This window comes from Pongo abelii, chromosome 13, assembly GCF_028885655.2.
Source record: "Pongo abelii isolate AG06213 chromosome 13, NHGRI_mPonAbe1-v2.0_pri, whole genome shotgun sequence".
In the NCBI taxonomy this organism is placed as follows: domain Eukaryota; kingdom Metazoa; phylum Chordata; class Mammalia; order Primates; family Hominidae; genus Pongo; species Pongo abelii.
The window spans coordinates 67840412-67857327 of NC_071998.2; the positions used below are offsets into that span (position 1 = coordinate 67840412).

General features: G+C 35.2%; 1 protein-coding gene across 7 annotated transcripts in view; it reads left to right on the forward strand.

Annotated features, from left to right (window-relative positions):
• Nucleotides 1-16916, forward strand: part of VPS13A (vacuolar protein sorting 13 homolog A) — a 245159-nt gene that overhangs the window by 213862 nt on the left and 14381 nt on the right. The window contains exons 70-71 of one of the 7 annotated variants that reach the window (XR_010136526.1): nucleotides 4235-4382; nucleotides 8586-8683. The exons of 3 other annotated variants lie outside the window; for them this stretch is intronic. The gene's annotated coding sequence lies outside the window, so the exon portion shown is untranslated. Of the gene's footprint in view, nucleotides 1-4234; nucleotides 4383-5381; nucleotides 5711-8585; nucleotides 8762-16916 lie in introns of those variants that run through there. 3 more of the 7 variants (XR_010136527.1, XR_010136525.1, XR_008509735.2) reach the window with 3 other exon arrangements.

Genomic DNA, 16916 nt, shown 5'->3' on the forward strand with positions numbered 1-16916 from the left:
ATCTTTTTAGAATAAGTAAATAAAAATAGTGACCATTAAAATAGTCACTGCTTTATTGGAAACCGACTTTGTATTTGTTGTGCACCCACTCCTCTCTCACCCTTGGCCAAAATCAAACAAAACTTACTGCTCCTTCTAAAATCTAGAAAGAATACTGCCTATTTTTGTATTTTGTATATGCTTAAGGAAAGAAGAGTCTGGAAGTTTCTTCATTGGCTTCACACATTCCAACTTTGCTAGTCACAAGGCCTTTGTAAAAGAGACTGTGGAAACTACTTGTTTGCAAGACATTTCCCAGATTTACTGTGCTTGACCTGTGACACTTAATTTCATGGAATGGAATTCATAAAGATGATCTTAACCTTTCATTCCTTAAGAATTTATCGGAAAAAAAAAGTTGTGGTTATCTTAGCAGTGATTTACCATTTTCATGAAAAGAAAATTGGAGGTAGGATTACTTTTATTTAAAATTTCTTCAACAGTAAAAATATTTTAAATAATATGCTAGTAACTAGTAAACATTGCTCATGTGGTCTTAGAGTTTCATCATTCTTCAGTTTTTAGCCCTTAGAGATGAGATGTGCTCTTTATTTATTTATTCATTTTTTTTTTAAATTTTTTTTTTGAGACGGAGCCTTGTTCTGTCGCCCAGGCTGGAGTGCAGTGGCGCGATCTCGGCTCACTGCAAACTCCACCTCCTAGGTTCACGCCATTCTCCTGCCTCAGCCTCCTGAGTAGCTGGGACTACAGGTGCCCGCCACCACGCCCGGCTAATTTTTTGTATTTTCAGTAGAGAAGGGGTTTCACCGTGTTAGCCAGGATGGTCTCCATCTCTTGACCTCGTGATCCGCCTGCCTCGGCCTCCCAAAGTGCTGGGATTACAGGCGTGAGCCACCGCGCCCAGCCGAGATCTGCTCTTTAAGAGTGTAATTGTCCTTGTTTTTCTGCCACAGTGAAATTATCTTTTCAAACCTCTTGAGGACAGGTATTAATTGTGTTCCAGTTTTGAAAAAAAACTTGAATTTTTCTCTAGTAAAAGCAAAAAAAAAAAGACAGAATTGCTCTTTTGTTTTACACCATTGTTCTCTTGATGGAGATAGAGGATCTAGGCAAAAATATATTCTTATTTCTTATCAAATATATAGAAAATGAATTTATATTTGGATTTTAATAAGACGAACTCTTGTTTATCAATGGCTCTATAATTAACTAGAACTTTTAAAATGGTAGTATCTAACAGGAAAGTCTAGTGAGAAAGCTGTTTGAAAATTGATTATGTAATGCCACACCTTTCCATATGCTTTAACTTCATTTATGTTCCAGATTTCTGCATGATGATTGCTTATGTATAGAAAATGGGAAGGAAGGTTCTCTTCCCTAAGGGAGTGATTACCTAGAGATTCCTTATTTTCCTTTGTGTCTACCTGACACTTGAATAACACATTGAAAACTGGCAGGAAGAAAAATGTGTAAAAATCTGTAATTGTGGACACTCATAACCATAGATAAATAATCTAAGCCTGTAAATGAAATTAATTAGTACTCACATGGGGTATAAATAAAACAAATGTAAATTCAGAATAATATTGCCAATTTTCAGTATTATAGAAAAGGAAGTCAAATAAATTTTAATTTGTTTCCTTATTTAAAATAATCAGTTATTTTATAAATTTTAGTTTTTGAAACTATTCAAAACACATATCACCGATGCAGTGTTGAATGTTGATTTTAAGTTCATGTTATTTAAATGTACAGCTGGAGCCACTGCATACTTATGACCAAGATATCAATATTCAATATGAAAAATACTCTGTTGTTTCTGTGTCTCAAGATTATAAATGACTGCTATAGTAGCTACTAGTTTGTCTAAGTCTTGTAATGAAATTTTGCATTCAGCCTTTTTATGGTGATGGGAGAAGGACCAGAAACAACCATCCCAACTGTTACTGAGTATTTTCTACTGCATCTTCAAACTTCAGCTTTTTGTTTCTTAGATTTCCTTGCAAAATAGCAAAGGGTCTTATGGATCAAAATCAGGTGATGTTAAGTGTACACACATTATTTAGCTCAAATAATGATGGATATGTGAAAATGTCAGTTTATTCCAGCACCTCTGGAATAAATGGAGATCAATTAAGAATGCTTACACTGTTAATTTAATCATTAATATTAGTGAATGAATTTGTGAGTTCATAAAGTACAGTGAGTACAGCCAGCATTATACAAAACGTAGAAAGTCCTGCATCAAAGGAAAGTAAAACAAATAATTTCAAATAGGTCTGTGTTAAGAGAACTAATTAGAATAATTTATGATTTTCATAGGGATTTATTGTCCGGTTTGTTTTAACGTGGCAGAATATTTATCATTCTCAATAAGTATGATAAATTTATTTAGCAATTATTCCATATCAACCAATATATAGCAACAGTCTACCTCCAAATACCAATTTTAAAATACACGTTTAACAATGTTATAAAACTGGCTTTTGATGAATCTTCTTCATTGCTTACACATGTTTTAAGCAATGAAATTGTAAAGATTTCTGCTGAATTGTATTATGCTATTCTTCTGGATCTTAGAGATCCTCAAATACGTGAGCACTGAAAATATTATAGGCATTATTTTTGTTTTTTAAAAGCAACCAGGATAGTCAGAGATTTAGCTAAGTATACCCAATTTGTCGTAATTGGGCATGTTATATTTTTCTACTATAAATTATCATTTATCAGTAACCTGTTAACTACATTATGTCTACAAAGGTTTTCTGAGTATATTTAATAAAACTTGGCATTTCTATGAATTAAAAATTTTACAGACCTGCATTTCTAGGGAAAAAGCTAAAAACCTGTGGATTCATTTGCTGACATTGATTCTCAGTTGACAACTTTAGTATTTTATAAAGATATGAAATTTTTCAACATTAGTTATTTTCTACATTAAATAGATTATTTTCTACATTGAAGTATGCTCATTAGAGAAAAGCAGGAAACTATAGAAAAGGAAACAATTATCCTGTCTCCCCACCATTTATGGTATATTTCCTTTTTAAATTTTTTATTTCGGCCGGACGCGCTGGCTCACGCCTGTAATCCCAGCACTTTGGGAGGCCGAGGCGGGCGGATCACGAGGTCAGGAGATCGAGACCATCCTGGCTAACACGGTGAAACCCCATCTCTACTAAAAACACAAAAAATTAGCCGGGCGTGGTAGCGGGCGCCTGTAGTCCCAGCTACTCGGGAGGCTGAGGCAGGAGAATGGCGTGAACCCGGGAGGTGGAGCTTGCAGTGAGCCGAGATCGCGCCACTGCACTCCAGCCTGGGCGACAGAGCAAGACTCCGTCTCAAAAAAAAAAAAAAAAAAAAAAAATTTTATTCACCTGGTTATGACCCAAAAGTATAAATTGCTATTTTATGTTTTGCTACATATTTTTATAAGCAGCATTATTAACTTCTAAAGATTAAAAAAGCATACCATTCATAGAAATATCCCCAATTGGGAAAGCTAGTCTTTATTTATGGAGCACATAAAGAGCAAGCAGAACTCTTTTTTTTTTTTTTTTTTTTTTGAGACAGAGTTTCACTCCGTTGCCCATGCTGGAGTGCAGTGGCTTGAATAAGCTCACTGTATCCTCAAACTCTGTACTCAAGTAGTCCTCCTGCTTCACCCTCCCAAGTAGCTGAGACTACAGGCATGCATCACTATGCCAGGCTAATTTTTTAAATTTTTTTGTAGAGACAGGGTCTTGCTATGTGGCCCGGGCTGGTCTTGAACTGAGCTCAAGCGATCCTACCACTTCGGCCTCCCAAGTGTTGGGATTTCAGACGTGATCCATTGCTCTTGGCTTTTTGTTTGTATACCTGATGTAGAAGCTTTTTTCTTTTTCATTAAACATTTCTACCTTTTAACTCTATACTTTTTTAAAAACATTTCTTCCCTTTAAGTAAATCTTTTAAAATGTGTGTGCATGGGTATGTGTGTGTATGATTCCTGTGTCCTTCATTGTGTCTGAATGTTGACAGCTGAGTTGTTGTCCTGTGGGTGTAGTATAGTGTGTTCTTAAACATTTCAGGTATTTTTGAATTTATCTGTGTTGTCTTTGAATCTTTTACAGGGATTCTATAACTGCTATCATGTAAGTTGTTACAGAAGGGAGGCTGTTTTTGTGTCTTGTATATTTCTTTTCTTTCAGAAATTACAGATGTTTATAATTAGCTTCAAACACTGCCTTAATAGCAATTGGAAGATAACTGCCGTCAGCCGACGTGGTCTTTCCCTTTACTTCAGGAGGAGAATGACTACTAATCTGGAAGAAAGGGCTTACTATAGCAGTCAGATCACCAGAGTAGTGCCGAACACTTCCTGGCTTCATCTGAAAATTTGAGTAAGTGGACAAGAACTAGGAGACAAAGGCTATTGGACTTCACTCTTCATTTTATAGCTCTTCCTCTCCAGAAGGATACTTCTGAATGGGATGAGAACACTGAAGAGAGCCAAATTGTGTTATCCAGGCAAATTAGAATTCTTAGCATCTCAAATAAAGCGGATTCTATGGAAAAGATTTCCATGGATTTTTGGGTACAATTATCATACCTTACTAGTTTAGCAGGAATCTCTTAGAGACACTGTCACATTATTTTCAGAGGCCCAAATATTGAACATTTAATAGTGTGTACCACTATATTTTGGACCAGTAGAGTCCAAAATAGAGTAACGAACCCCACTTAGAACCTTCCAGTGTTATATAAAAATAATTTTTGAATAAGATTTTGAAATAAATTATGTCTTCCTCTGGTGGTGATGATTCCACTTCATGGAGGTTCAGGTTGTTTCTTTCATCTCAAGTGTAAAATTTATTCATTTCCCACTGCCCGCCACCCCTCCCCCTACCCCATCCCTATCTTTTTGTTGTTGTTGTTGTTGTTATTTGTTGTTGAGACAAGGTCTCACCCTCTCGCCCAAGCTGGAGTGCAGTGGTGCAATCATAGCTCACTGCAGCCTTGAACTCCTAGGCTCAAGTGATCTTTCCACCTCAGCCTCCCAAGTAGCTGGGATTATAGACATGAGCCACTGCATCCGGCCTAATTCTCTTTTTTAATTCAGGAACTTAAACGAGACTAATTTGATTTCTAGATCTTTCAGTTTGTCATCATTGCATCCCTTAAATTTGTAAATATATTAAGAAAGGATAAATGCTACTGTAATAGAAAATTCAATACATTATAACATTAAAAGAAATCCTCAAATGTTAAGCCCAGGTACGTTCAATTTGAGTCTTACATCTTTTTAATCAAAGATCTGTCAATACAGCTAAAAGTGCAGTAAGTATTAGCTAGAAGGTCTTCAGCCTTAATTAAGTTAAAGTTGCTAAATTCTGATACAGGACTCAACTCATGATTTCTCTACTGATGTGATAGAGCTCTACCTAGTAACTTTCCCTAGTTACCTTGGACACAAAGATTCTCAGCATAAGGTGAGTTTAGTAAAGCTCATTCAGAAATATTTGTGTGTGTGTACGTGCATGCTGTAACAATAACATTGTTAGAAAACTAGTATACGTTATGAAAAGTCTATTTTTTATTAGCCAAATGTCCTGTGAAAGGATACATTCACTTGCCGAATGAAACAGTTATCATGCAAAATCAGATTAGAGGCCTCTTTTCACTCATCCGAAAACACAATTTAATGCCATCTATTAAAGGAAGCACCGTGTTTTTTGGTGTTTTGTTTTTGTCAGTTAAGAATCTTTAGTTTTAAATTCAAATGAAATTGATATCCTAGTCACTTCTAATGATGACTCTGAAGAATTGTAATGGTAATTTTTCAGTGAAAATTTATCACTGTAAAGAACCCTACGGAAGCACTATAAAGAAATATACATTTAGACATTTCTGTGGTACTTCAAGTCTACAGTAGTTTGAGTTAGAGATCTTATGAAGATGCAGTGTTGGAATACAAATATGGGAGATTGAACATTTCATGTAAAGTTAATCTTTCTGGAATAAGTTGCCAAAAGAATAAAATATATGGATATATATATATATATAAAATTGAATTTTTGCTGGCTTTATTTGGTAGTATAGTTTATATGAATACAAAGAAAAGAATTAATGCCATGTATTCATTTGTTCATTTGTTCTACAAATGAATTCAGTTCTGTTCATTATGTATTCAGACACTCTTGTAGATAGTAGAGTTACAGCCCTGAAGAGAGTATTGAAGGTTCCTGCTCATCTCTCATGAGTTTATAATTGTAGTGTGCTTTATTGTTCTGGTGATAGGGCATAAAACACATGCCATGTTAGAGGCCAACCCTGTAATGTCAGATCTTCACAGTCTCATTCGTCTTTGTTGTTTAGCTGGTATATGCAAGGCTCTAAAGAACATTAGGAATCAGAGACACCTAAAATATGACCCATCTTCCACAGAGACAATGATCCCTAGTTATTATATGAACTTGAAGCATTGCAAGAGACATGATACAGTTTGTGAGGTATCTAAATCCATATACCAATGAACTGTTAAAATGAGATCCCACTGAGTCTACTGGAATATACATAGTTCTTCTGTGCTAACTCATTTTGTTAATAAAAATTATTTTGAGATATAGCAATACCCTGTGGCTAAGGGCCTGGATTCTGGAGCCAAGTAAACCTGAGTTCAATTGTAGCCTTTTTCTTTTACTAGAGTTATTATTTTTTATTATGCTTATCTGACCTCAGTTTCCAGGTTGTAAAAGAGAGATAATTGTAGTGCCTATCTTGGTGTAGTTGCTAGGGTTAGAACAAATGAGGTAATGTATGTACAGCCATACCTCAGAGATATTGCACGTTCAGTTCCAGACCACCAGAATAAAGCGAATATGGCAACAAAGCAAGTCAAACGAATATATTTGTTTGCAACAAAGCAAGTCAAACGAATATATTTGTTCTCCAGTGCATATAAAAATTATGTTTATAATGTAGGCTATTATGTACAATAACATCGTTAAAAAACTATATGTATATATGTATATATGTATATGTGTGTGTGTGTGTGTGTGTATATATATACACACCTTAATTTAAAAATACATAATTGCTAAAAAAAAAATCCTGATCATCTGAAGCCTTCAGTGAGTCCATCTTTTTGCATGCCTGGTGTTGATGGTTGCTGACTGATTAGGATAGGGATTGCTGAAGGTTGGGATAGCTGTGGTAATATCTTAAGATGAAGTTTCCCACATTGATTGACTCTTCCTTTCACGAAAGATTTATCTGTAGTATGTAATGCTGTTTGATAGCATTTTACCCTCAATAGAACTTCTTTCAAAATTGGAGTCAGTCCTCTCAAACCCTACCGCTGCTTTATCAGTTATTTTTATGGAATAATCTAAATCCTTTGTTGTCATTTAAACAATCATAGAATCTTCCCCGATAGTAGATTCCATCTTGAGAAACCATTTTCTTTGCTCATCCATAAGAAGCAATTTCTCCTTTGTTCAAGTTTTATCATAGGATTGTAACAATTCAGTTACCTCTTCATGCTCCACTTCTAATCCCCTTGCTATTTGCACCATTATCTGCAATTACTTCCTCCGCTGAAGTCTTGAACCCTCAAAGTCATCCATGATGGTTGGAATCCACTTTTTCCAAACTCCTGTTACTATTGATATTTTGACCTTGTCTTGTGAATCACAGATGTTTTTAATGGCATCTAGAATAGTGAATCCTTTCCATAAGTTTTCAGTTTACTCTGACCAGATCCATCAGAAGAATCACTCCCTGTGGCAGCCCTACAAAATGTATTTCTTAAATAATAAGACTTGAAAGTTGAAATTACTGTTTGATCCATGGGGGCTGTAGAATGGATGGTTGTGTTAGCAGCCATGAAAATGACATTAATCTCGTACATCTTCATCAGAGCTCTTGAGTGACTAGGTGCATGGTCAATGAGCAGTAATATTTTTCTGAGCAATAGGTCTCAACAGTGGGCTTAAAATATTTAGTAAACCGTGCTGTAAACAAATGTGCTATCATCTGGGCTTTGTTCCATTTATACAGCATAGGCAGAGTAGCTTTAGTGTAATTCTTAAGGACTCTAGGATTTTTTCTTTTTTCTTTTTCTTTTTTTTTTTTTTTGAGACGGAGTCTCGCTCTGTCACCCAGGTAGCGTGCAATGGCGCAATCTTGGCTCTCTGCAACCTCCGCCTCCTGGGTTCAAGCAATTCTCCTGTCTTGGCCTCCTGAGTAGCTGGGATTACAGGCGCCTGCCACCACATGGGCTAATTTTCATATTTTTAGTAGAGATGGGGTTTCACCATGTTGGCCAGGCTGGGGACGATCTCCTGACCTCAGGTGATCCACCCACCTCGGCCTCCCAAAGTGCTAGGATTACAGGCATGAACCACCACACCCGGCACTTTTTTTTTTTTGAGATAAGAGTCTCGCTCTGTTGCCCAGGCTGGAGTGCAGTGATATGGCCTTGGCTCATTGCAGCCTCAAACTCCCAGGCTTAGTTGATTCTCCCACCTCAGCCTCTTGAGTAGCTGAGACTACAGGCATGTGCCACCTCATCTGGCTAATTTTTTTTTTTTTTTTTTCTGTAGAGATGGGGTTTCACCATGTTGCCCAAGCTAGTCCTGAACTCTTGTGCTCAAGCGATCCGCCCACCATGGCCTCCCAAAGTGCTGGAATTATACACGTGAGCCGCCTCACCTGGCCAGGGCTCTAGGATTTTTGGAATGGAGTCTTGGCTTCAACTTAAAGTCACCAGCTGCACCAGGTATGGTAGCACCCACCTGTTGTCCCAGCTATTTGGGAGACTGAGGCAAGAGGATCCCTTGAGCCCAGAACTTCAAGTCCAGGTTGGGCAAAACAGCAAGACCATGTCTCTAAAGAAAATAAATAAAGTCACCAGCTGCACTAGCCCCTAACAAGAGAATCCGACTGCCCTTTGAAGCTTTAAAGCCAGGCATTTACTTCTCTCTAGCTATGAAAGTCCTGGATAGCATCTTTCAATAGAAGTCTATCTCATCTACATTGAAAATCTGTAGTTTAGTGTGGCCACTGTCATCAGTGATCTTAGCTAGATCTTCTGGCTAACTTGCTGTAGCTTCTGCATCAGCACTTGCCCCTTCACCTTGTGCTTTTATGTTATGGAGGTGAATTCTTTCCTTAAACCTCATGAACCAGTCTCTGCTAGCTTCAACTTTTCTTCTGCAGCTTCCTCACCTCTCTCAGCCTTCATATAATTGAAGATAGTTAGGGCCTTGCTCTGGATTAGGCTTTGGCTTGAAGAAATATTGTGGCTGGTTTATCTTCTATCCAGACCACTAAAACATTCTCCATATCAGCAATCAGGCTGTTTTGCTTTCTTATAATTCTTGTGTTCACTGGAGTAACACTTTCATAATACTTTCCTTCAAGAATTTTTCCTTTGCATTCAAGATTGACTGTTTGGTACAAGAGGTACTACCTTTCAGCCTAACTCAGCTTTTGGCATGTCTTTCTCACTAAGCTTGGTCGTTTCTAGCTTTTGATTTAAAGTGATAGACATATAACTCTTCATTTCACTTGAACACTTAGAGGTCATTGTAGGGCTGTTAATTGGCCTAATTTCAATATTGTTGTTTCTCGGGTAATAGGGAGGCTCAAGGAGAGGGAGAGGATTTGGGAAACGTCCAATCAGTGGGGCAGTCAGAACACACATTTATAGATTAAGTTCACTCTCTATGGCTGTAGTTTATGGCACCTCAAAAAGGACTATGAAATAGCAGTATCAAAGATCAGTGATCACAGATCACCATAACAGATATAATAATAATAAAAAAAGTTTGAAATATTGTAAGAATTACCAAAATGTGACATAGAGACACGAAATGAGCATGTGCTGTTGGACAAATGGTGCCTGTAGACTTGCTTGGTGCAGAGTTGCCATAAACCTTCAATTTGTAAAAAATACAATATCTGGGAAATACAATAAAATGGAGTATAATAATATTAGATATTCCTGTAATTATTAGCATGGTGCCTAATAATAACTCATTATATTTTTATTATTCCAGATGGATACCAGTTTATGCAAGTTCTTAGTCATCATTTTATAAATTCCTCATTTTTCTCCTCTTTGGCAAGATAAAATATTCTATTTAAGAGTAGATTTTAAGAATTTAAAAGAATAGATTTTAAGAATTTAAAAAAGAATCTTTTTTTCCTTTCAAGGTTAATAGAGTAGTTAAAACACCATGACAGTTTTCCACACATACTAAGTGGCAAGCAGTCAAAACAGTAAAACCTCAGTGATTTGAACTGTTCTGAATTATACAGTATTTTAAAAGAAATGTTACTGCTGCTTTCAGGGATATATAGTATGATGGACCCATAAATGTTGATCCATTAGAGGTTCTGCTGAAGTTTAGTGAGACTTTTGTTACTGTGCACCTACATTACCCTTGATGCCCTCACCCTGGCCCTTCTCCTAGAATATATTAAGTACGTTAATTGATGGTCTGCTGTTGTCAATACATATAACTATTTCATGAGCATAGTTCTTTTCCTTCTCCAGGCTTTTGGTTGTACCAGTTGATGACAACAATTCGTATCTCTTAAGATATAGTAGTTTCTTACACTTGATTTTATGTCAAAGGTTATGCTCAGCTTTCCTGCCCTGTCTAAGCTGTCAATATAGCCTATACCTATGGTTTTGCTGACAGTCAAGATAGCATATTAGCATGGGAGAGGATGAAGGTATGAGGGATAAAATAAGTGCTGGTTGCTCTTCAGATTTGACGATATAGTCAATAAGATTTAATTTTTTTAAAACCAACTTACCTCAGACAAGGTAAGCTACATGTCACTTCTTTATTCTCGTTTACATTTATTCTCATTCAAGAATATGAAATCATTAAGTTTTGAGGTAATAAATTTCTACTATATTTGATTGTGAAGTTTGCTTGAATACCTTCTTTTTCCTGGCCATGGCACTCAAGTCTGAGGTTTGAAGTGAATTAGTAAAACTTTCTTTATCCCTAAACATTCATCATATAACTCTGAGGAAGTTATGCTTATTGACTAAGTTTTCTCTAAAGATAAGATTGTTTTGAAGTTTGTCTATTTACTTCTTAAATAGTTTTAAAATGGCAGTATTTACCATTTTACAATTAACTTCCTGAATTTTGCTGGTTTTAGAAATAAGCTTAAATTTTAAGTAGAATCTATTCATAAATGCTTCTTCTTTCCCACTCCTCTCCTGAACCCTCAAATTAACCGGTCTATAAAATCATTTGTTATCTATATATTTTCTTGCTTGATAGTATTCATTTTTATCTTTCATTTAGATGAATTTCATGGTTTTTTGTTTTTGAGACATAGTCTTGCTCTGTTGCCCAGGCTGGAGTGCAATGGTGTGATCTCAGCTCACTGCAACCTCTGCCTCCTGGGTTCAAGTGATTCTTCTTGCCTCAGCCTCCCAAGTAGCTGGGATTACAGGCTCCTGCCACCACAACCAGCTAATTTTTTGTATTTTTAGTGGAGACGGGGTCTCACCATGTTGGCCAGGCTGGTCTCAAACTCCTGGCCTTGGGATCCATCCACCTCGGCCTCCCAAAGTGCTGGGATTACAGGTGTGAGCCACCGTGTCTGGCTGAATTTCATGTTTTTAATCCCCCATTTTTGCTATTTTTTTTTAAACATTCATACCTCTTTGCAACACTTGTCTTCCAAATGAGTCAGATATTGATTAGATTTTGGTTTTTTGTTTTGCCGAACAACATGTTCTCGTCCTTTAACCAATTTTCTTAAATATATTTCCTATTAATGATTAACACATTCTTTGGTTGGGACGTAAAGCCTTTTATTTTAGTGATTTATTCCTATTTTTAATCTTTTCATATTTTGCATTATTTTTCAGAAGTATTTTTGTTAAGGGATTCTGTTTCTTCATAACATTTGGATGATTTGAGAGTGTTAGAAATGTCTCTGTTATCATGGCTCTGTCCTTCAAGTTCCACTTTCTTTGTGTTTCCAAATGTATCATTAATTTGGTTTGAATTTATTTATGTCTAATAAAGTAGGGTTTATGTGCTCATCTTTTCTAAATGCCAAAGGACTTGTTTACCAGTAACCATATATTTTAATTATTACCTATAGATTCTGACAATTGTATATAATGAATGCAGTTTCCATTGTGTTTCTGTTTATTTCTTTTAGTAATTCTTAAACTATGATAGGTAATTTATAGATATACTTTTAATGAATAAGGTGAAAAAAATGTTTTTCCTTTAACATTTAAGCATATAAATGAGGCTAACATGTCTAAAGTACTGGCATTGTTAATTCCTTCATATTTCAGCCAAATCTTGGTCTTTATGTAAAGGCCCTACATGATGATTCCCAAACCCTGATTTTGCTAATTCTTCATTTATTTTAAAGGCTATCACAAATTGTTTTAGTAAAACCATTTATACCTGGCATCTGTTTGGGATGGAGGAAGATAGGATTTTTGACACTAAATTATTTGAATACTGTTGACCTGGAAAAAATTAGCAGCCTACCTCTCGGCAACTGTCAGTATCCAGGGATATCAAAGACATTTTTTGAGGTACCACGAGGAAAGTATGACTGATACTATGAGGAAGAAACATCATGATATGTTTGGTATAGTGAAATGCACTGGAATTAGAAGTGAAGAATCCAGTTTTCTGAGCCCAGTTTTGCAACTAACCCCAAGCAGGTCACTTAGATGTACTCTTACCTAATTACACAAGATGGTGAAAATTTAGATTTAGAAGATTCATTAGACACTTACTGATCCTCAGTTTCTTTGTGTGTAAAAGGAAGAGATTGGTTTGGATGAACAACAGGAGTTTTTCAGGTCTAAAATTCTGGGGGTTTTTCCCCAAAAAAATGATGTTTTGAGTAGTCTAAAGCTTCTTATATAATGCATTTATAAAGTCAGGCAGGAATTTGTGACTACAATGTGACATTTGTAGACTTTTTACAGCATGATGTTCTCTCCCATTAACTTCTGTGGATTCAGTTTGAAAGTTTTGGATTCTGTTTATAATGTTCTTATTCCGTATTCTCATGTTTATAATGGAGACTGACCAGCAAGATTTTGCTGTGCGATGAGTTATCTTTGACGCTTTGACGTTTATTCAAATACAATTACTCTAATAACAAAGGATACAGTTGATTACGTTTCAAAGCAGACTACTATGACCATAAAGCTCATTCATCTTTCAAGTGTTACATTTAAGATTTTGGATGGAAAGCATTATATGAATTACTTTCTCTGGATTTTTTTAGCTCTTATTTATACCAGATGCTGTTGTGACTGTTGAAACTAGTTTAACTGCTTATATGCACAGATTAGATTTGATTTAAGTTGGGTCTGGAAAGTAGAAAGTGATGAGAGGTAGGCTTAATTACAGTGCCCAAACTTAGCATAATATGGAAATAAAAGTTAGGTACTTGGAATAAACCATAGCTTTTAAACTATTGGAAGGTTACGATCTATTAATGGTGTATGTAGGCTCTTGAATTCTATTAGCAGTGGCATTCTTGAGGAGATCAACATTTGTATTCTTCATTTTTAAACTTCACCATATGGAACAAAAGAAAATGAATCTTTGAAAGCCGATTTCTTTTCAGATATCAAAAAACTGAAACAGAATAAAAGAATGTAAAATTAAAAATAAAAGCTTAACTTCTGCCTCCACCATTATGCTTCAAAAGCCCAGTGATCAGTGCTGTTAATAGATTGATGTATACCTTCCAGAAGTTTCTTATGTACGTACAAATATATGTACATGTATGCATTTCTACTTTTCATTCTATACATTCTCTTTTGTAATATAATTTTATTTACTATATCTTATACATCTCTCTCTGTCAGTATGCACAGGTCTTCATTTTTCTTTTTTATGACTTCATAATGCTCCATTGTATGGCTGTACATGAATTTATTTAACCAGTACCCTTTTAATGAATATTTAGATTTTGTGCTTTTAATACAATATTGCTGTGAAGATTCTTATATGTATATTTTGGCATACTTTTGCTTAAGATAAATTCTAGCAGTGTAATTGCTGACTCAGAGGGTATGTTTAATTGATTTGCATTTTCCTAATTTTGAGTTATAGTGAATATTTTCTCATGTTTATCAGTCAGATTTTTTTTTTTTTTTGCTGAACTACCTGTTCATATTCTTCACACATTTTCCTACTGCTTTACTCATTTTTTTCTGTTGGTTTCTTCAAATTGCTAGAATTGTCTATATTTTGAAATTGACTCTATATCTCTGTATGGACAAATATTTTCCCAAATTGTCCTTTGATTTTTCTGTTATTTTACTTTATTACTGTTTATTTGCTTATCGTTTTGCCATTCAGTAGTGGTTAAGTTCTGTGTACTTAACAATTTTTTATGTTGTGTTTTATGGACTCTGTTATATTTTGGCCTTTCCCACTTCAAGATTATTAAAATGGGCCGGGCGCGGTGGCTCATGCCTGTAATCCCAGCACTTGGGAGGCCGAGGCGGGCGGATCATGAGGTCAGGAGATCGAGACCATCCTGGCTAACATGGTGAAACCCCGTCTCTACTAAAAATACAAAAAAAAATTAGCCGGGCGTGGTGGTGGGTGCCTGTAGTCCCAGCTACTTGGGAGGCTGAGGCAGGAGAATGGCATGAACCCGGGAGGCAGAGTTTGCAGTGAGCCGAGATCGCGTCACTGCACTCCAGCCTGGGCAACAGAGCGAGACTCTGTCTGGGAAAAAAAAAAAAAAAAAAAGATTATTAAAATGTTACTTTTTCTAGTACTTTTATAGTTATTTTCTATACTTAAATCATTGATCCATGTAGAATTCACTGGGTATATAGAGAGAAGGATATACAGCTTTAGCCAGTGAGTTACTTAAAACACCATTTATTTGATAATACATGTGTTTACCCACTAATTTGAAGTGCTGTCTTAATTTAATAAATTTCCATAATTGGATAGGATTTTATAATGTCGTATATGCATAGTGGTCAGTTTCTGTAATCTGTATTCTTTCCTTTGATATGTCAGCATATACTTTACCAGAACCAAACTATTTCACTACTGCAGCTTTATAAATTGCATTAATGTCTTCTAGAGTAGTTCTTCTCATTCTTCTTTCATAATTTACTGGATATTACCACATATTTTTCCTAGCTACATTTTAGTATAATTTTGACAAATCACTTCTTTACCTCCTACCCCATGCTCCAAAAACCACCATCTTGGGATCACATGAAGTGTGTGTGTGTGTGCGCATGTGTGTGTGTGTAAAAATTGGGAGGGAGTCAATAACATCTTTATTATGATAAATTTTTATATCCAAGAATAAGATATGGATTTCCATTTTCAAAATTTCTTTTACTCCCCTGAATAGAGTGGTATGGCTTTTATCACCTGTATTCTGCACATTATTTATTAAACTTACATGTAAATATTTATCTTTTTATTACCCTTGTAAACGGGATTTCTTTCTCTTCCATTTCCAAATTGATTACTGGGTTTTGTGTGCTTGGATTTTCCAGATGGACTGTCATCCACAAATAATTTCTACTCATGATGCTTCGTCCTCTTAATAATTTATATTTCTTAAAACATAGTTCTTTTCATCTAAGTTTTCAAAATCATTTGCGTAATTTATAAATTATCTAATACAGTAGTCCTGTCATATCCACAGTTGCTTTCTGCAGTTTCAGTTACCCATGGCCAACCATGGTTTGAAAATATTAAATGGAAAATTTTAGAAATAAACCTTCACATACCTTTTATTACAGTATAATTGTTCTATTTTATTATTGGTTATTGTTAATCTCTTACTGTGCCTAATTGATAAATTAAACTTTATCATAGGTGTGTATATATAGGAAAAACCATAGAATATATGTAGGGCTCAGTGCTGTCTGTGGTTTCAGGCACCCACTGGAGGTCTAGGAACATATCCCCCTGCAGATAAGGGAGAACTACTGTAATTCATATTAATTTTTTCTGAATCTGTATGTATGTCCCTTTTTCATTTGTAATACAAAGTATGTGTTTATTTGCCCTACCTACTACAGTAAATAGTAAAGATATTCTTTTCCTCAATATTTTATAATCATTGAAATTAGAAACTTCTTCCATGCAATTAATCTGTATGACTCATTCTGCTATTTTAGTTTTTTAACTTCTTTCTCAGATAAAAATGAAAACTATCAATTTTCTATACGAAGATCATCATGAAGTCACTTCTTAGCTTTCTTCTAAGCTAAATAATTTTAGTTTTTTGGTACAGCTTCATCGAACACAATTTTCTAAAACCTTTATATCCTCTTTTGGATTTCTTTATGATTTTTCACATTTGGCTAAATTCATAACATGCCTCTTCTTGAGGGATCTTAGTTATAATTACATTGCTTGCCTTGCCTGTAAAAACAGTAGGCTAGCCTGCTATATACTTTAAATAGCTGAAGTACCTCCATCCTCAGAGCAAATATTACTGAAAATGGAATTTAAAATGGTAACTCTATTTTCTTCATATGGTTATATTTACATTTCTTGAAGCAAACAATTGTTGATAAACAGTGTCATGGATAGACAGTGTTTCAACTGTCTTGAAAATAAAGATTGCTTCAAAGGCTAAGTAAGCCTCGGGGTCCCTGTTTGTCCAGAAACTCTCTGCTCTTTATTTTTTAATAAGTTGTGAGATTGACAAAAGCATATTTGTTATATATGAAATTTCTAGCGCAAGGCAGAAGCTAATAAGTAATTTATGTGATGCATATGTTTAGATATGTGTTAGTATTTACATGTGTTTTTGTACAAATATTATTAAATACTAATATGTTTTCCAATATAAAGTCACTGTAATAGTTAAATACCTCATTAGATTGAATTTAAACTTTGTAAGATCAGCTTCTAAAA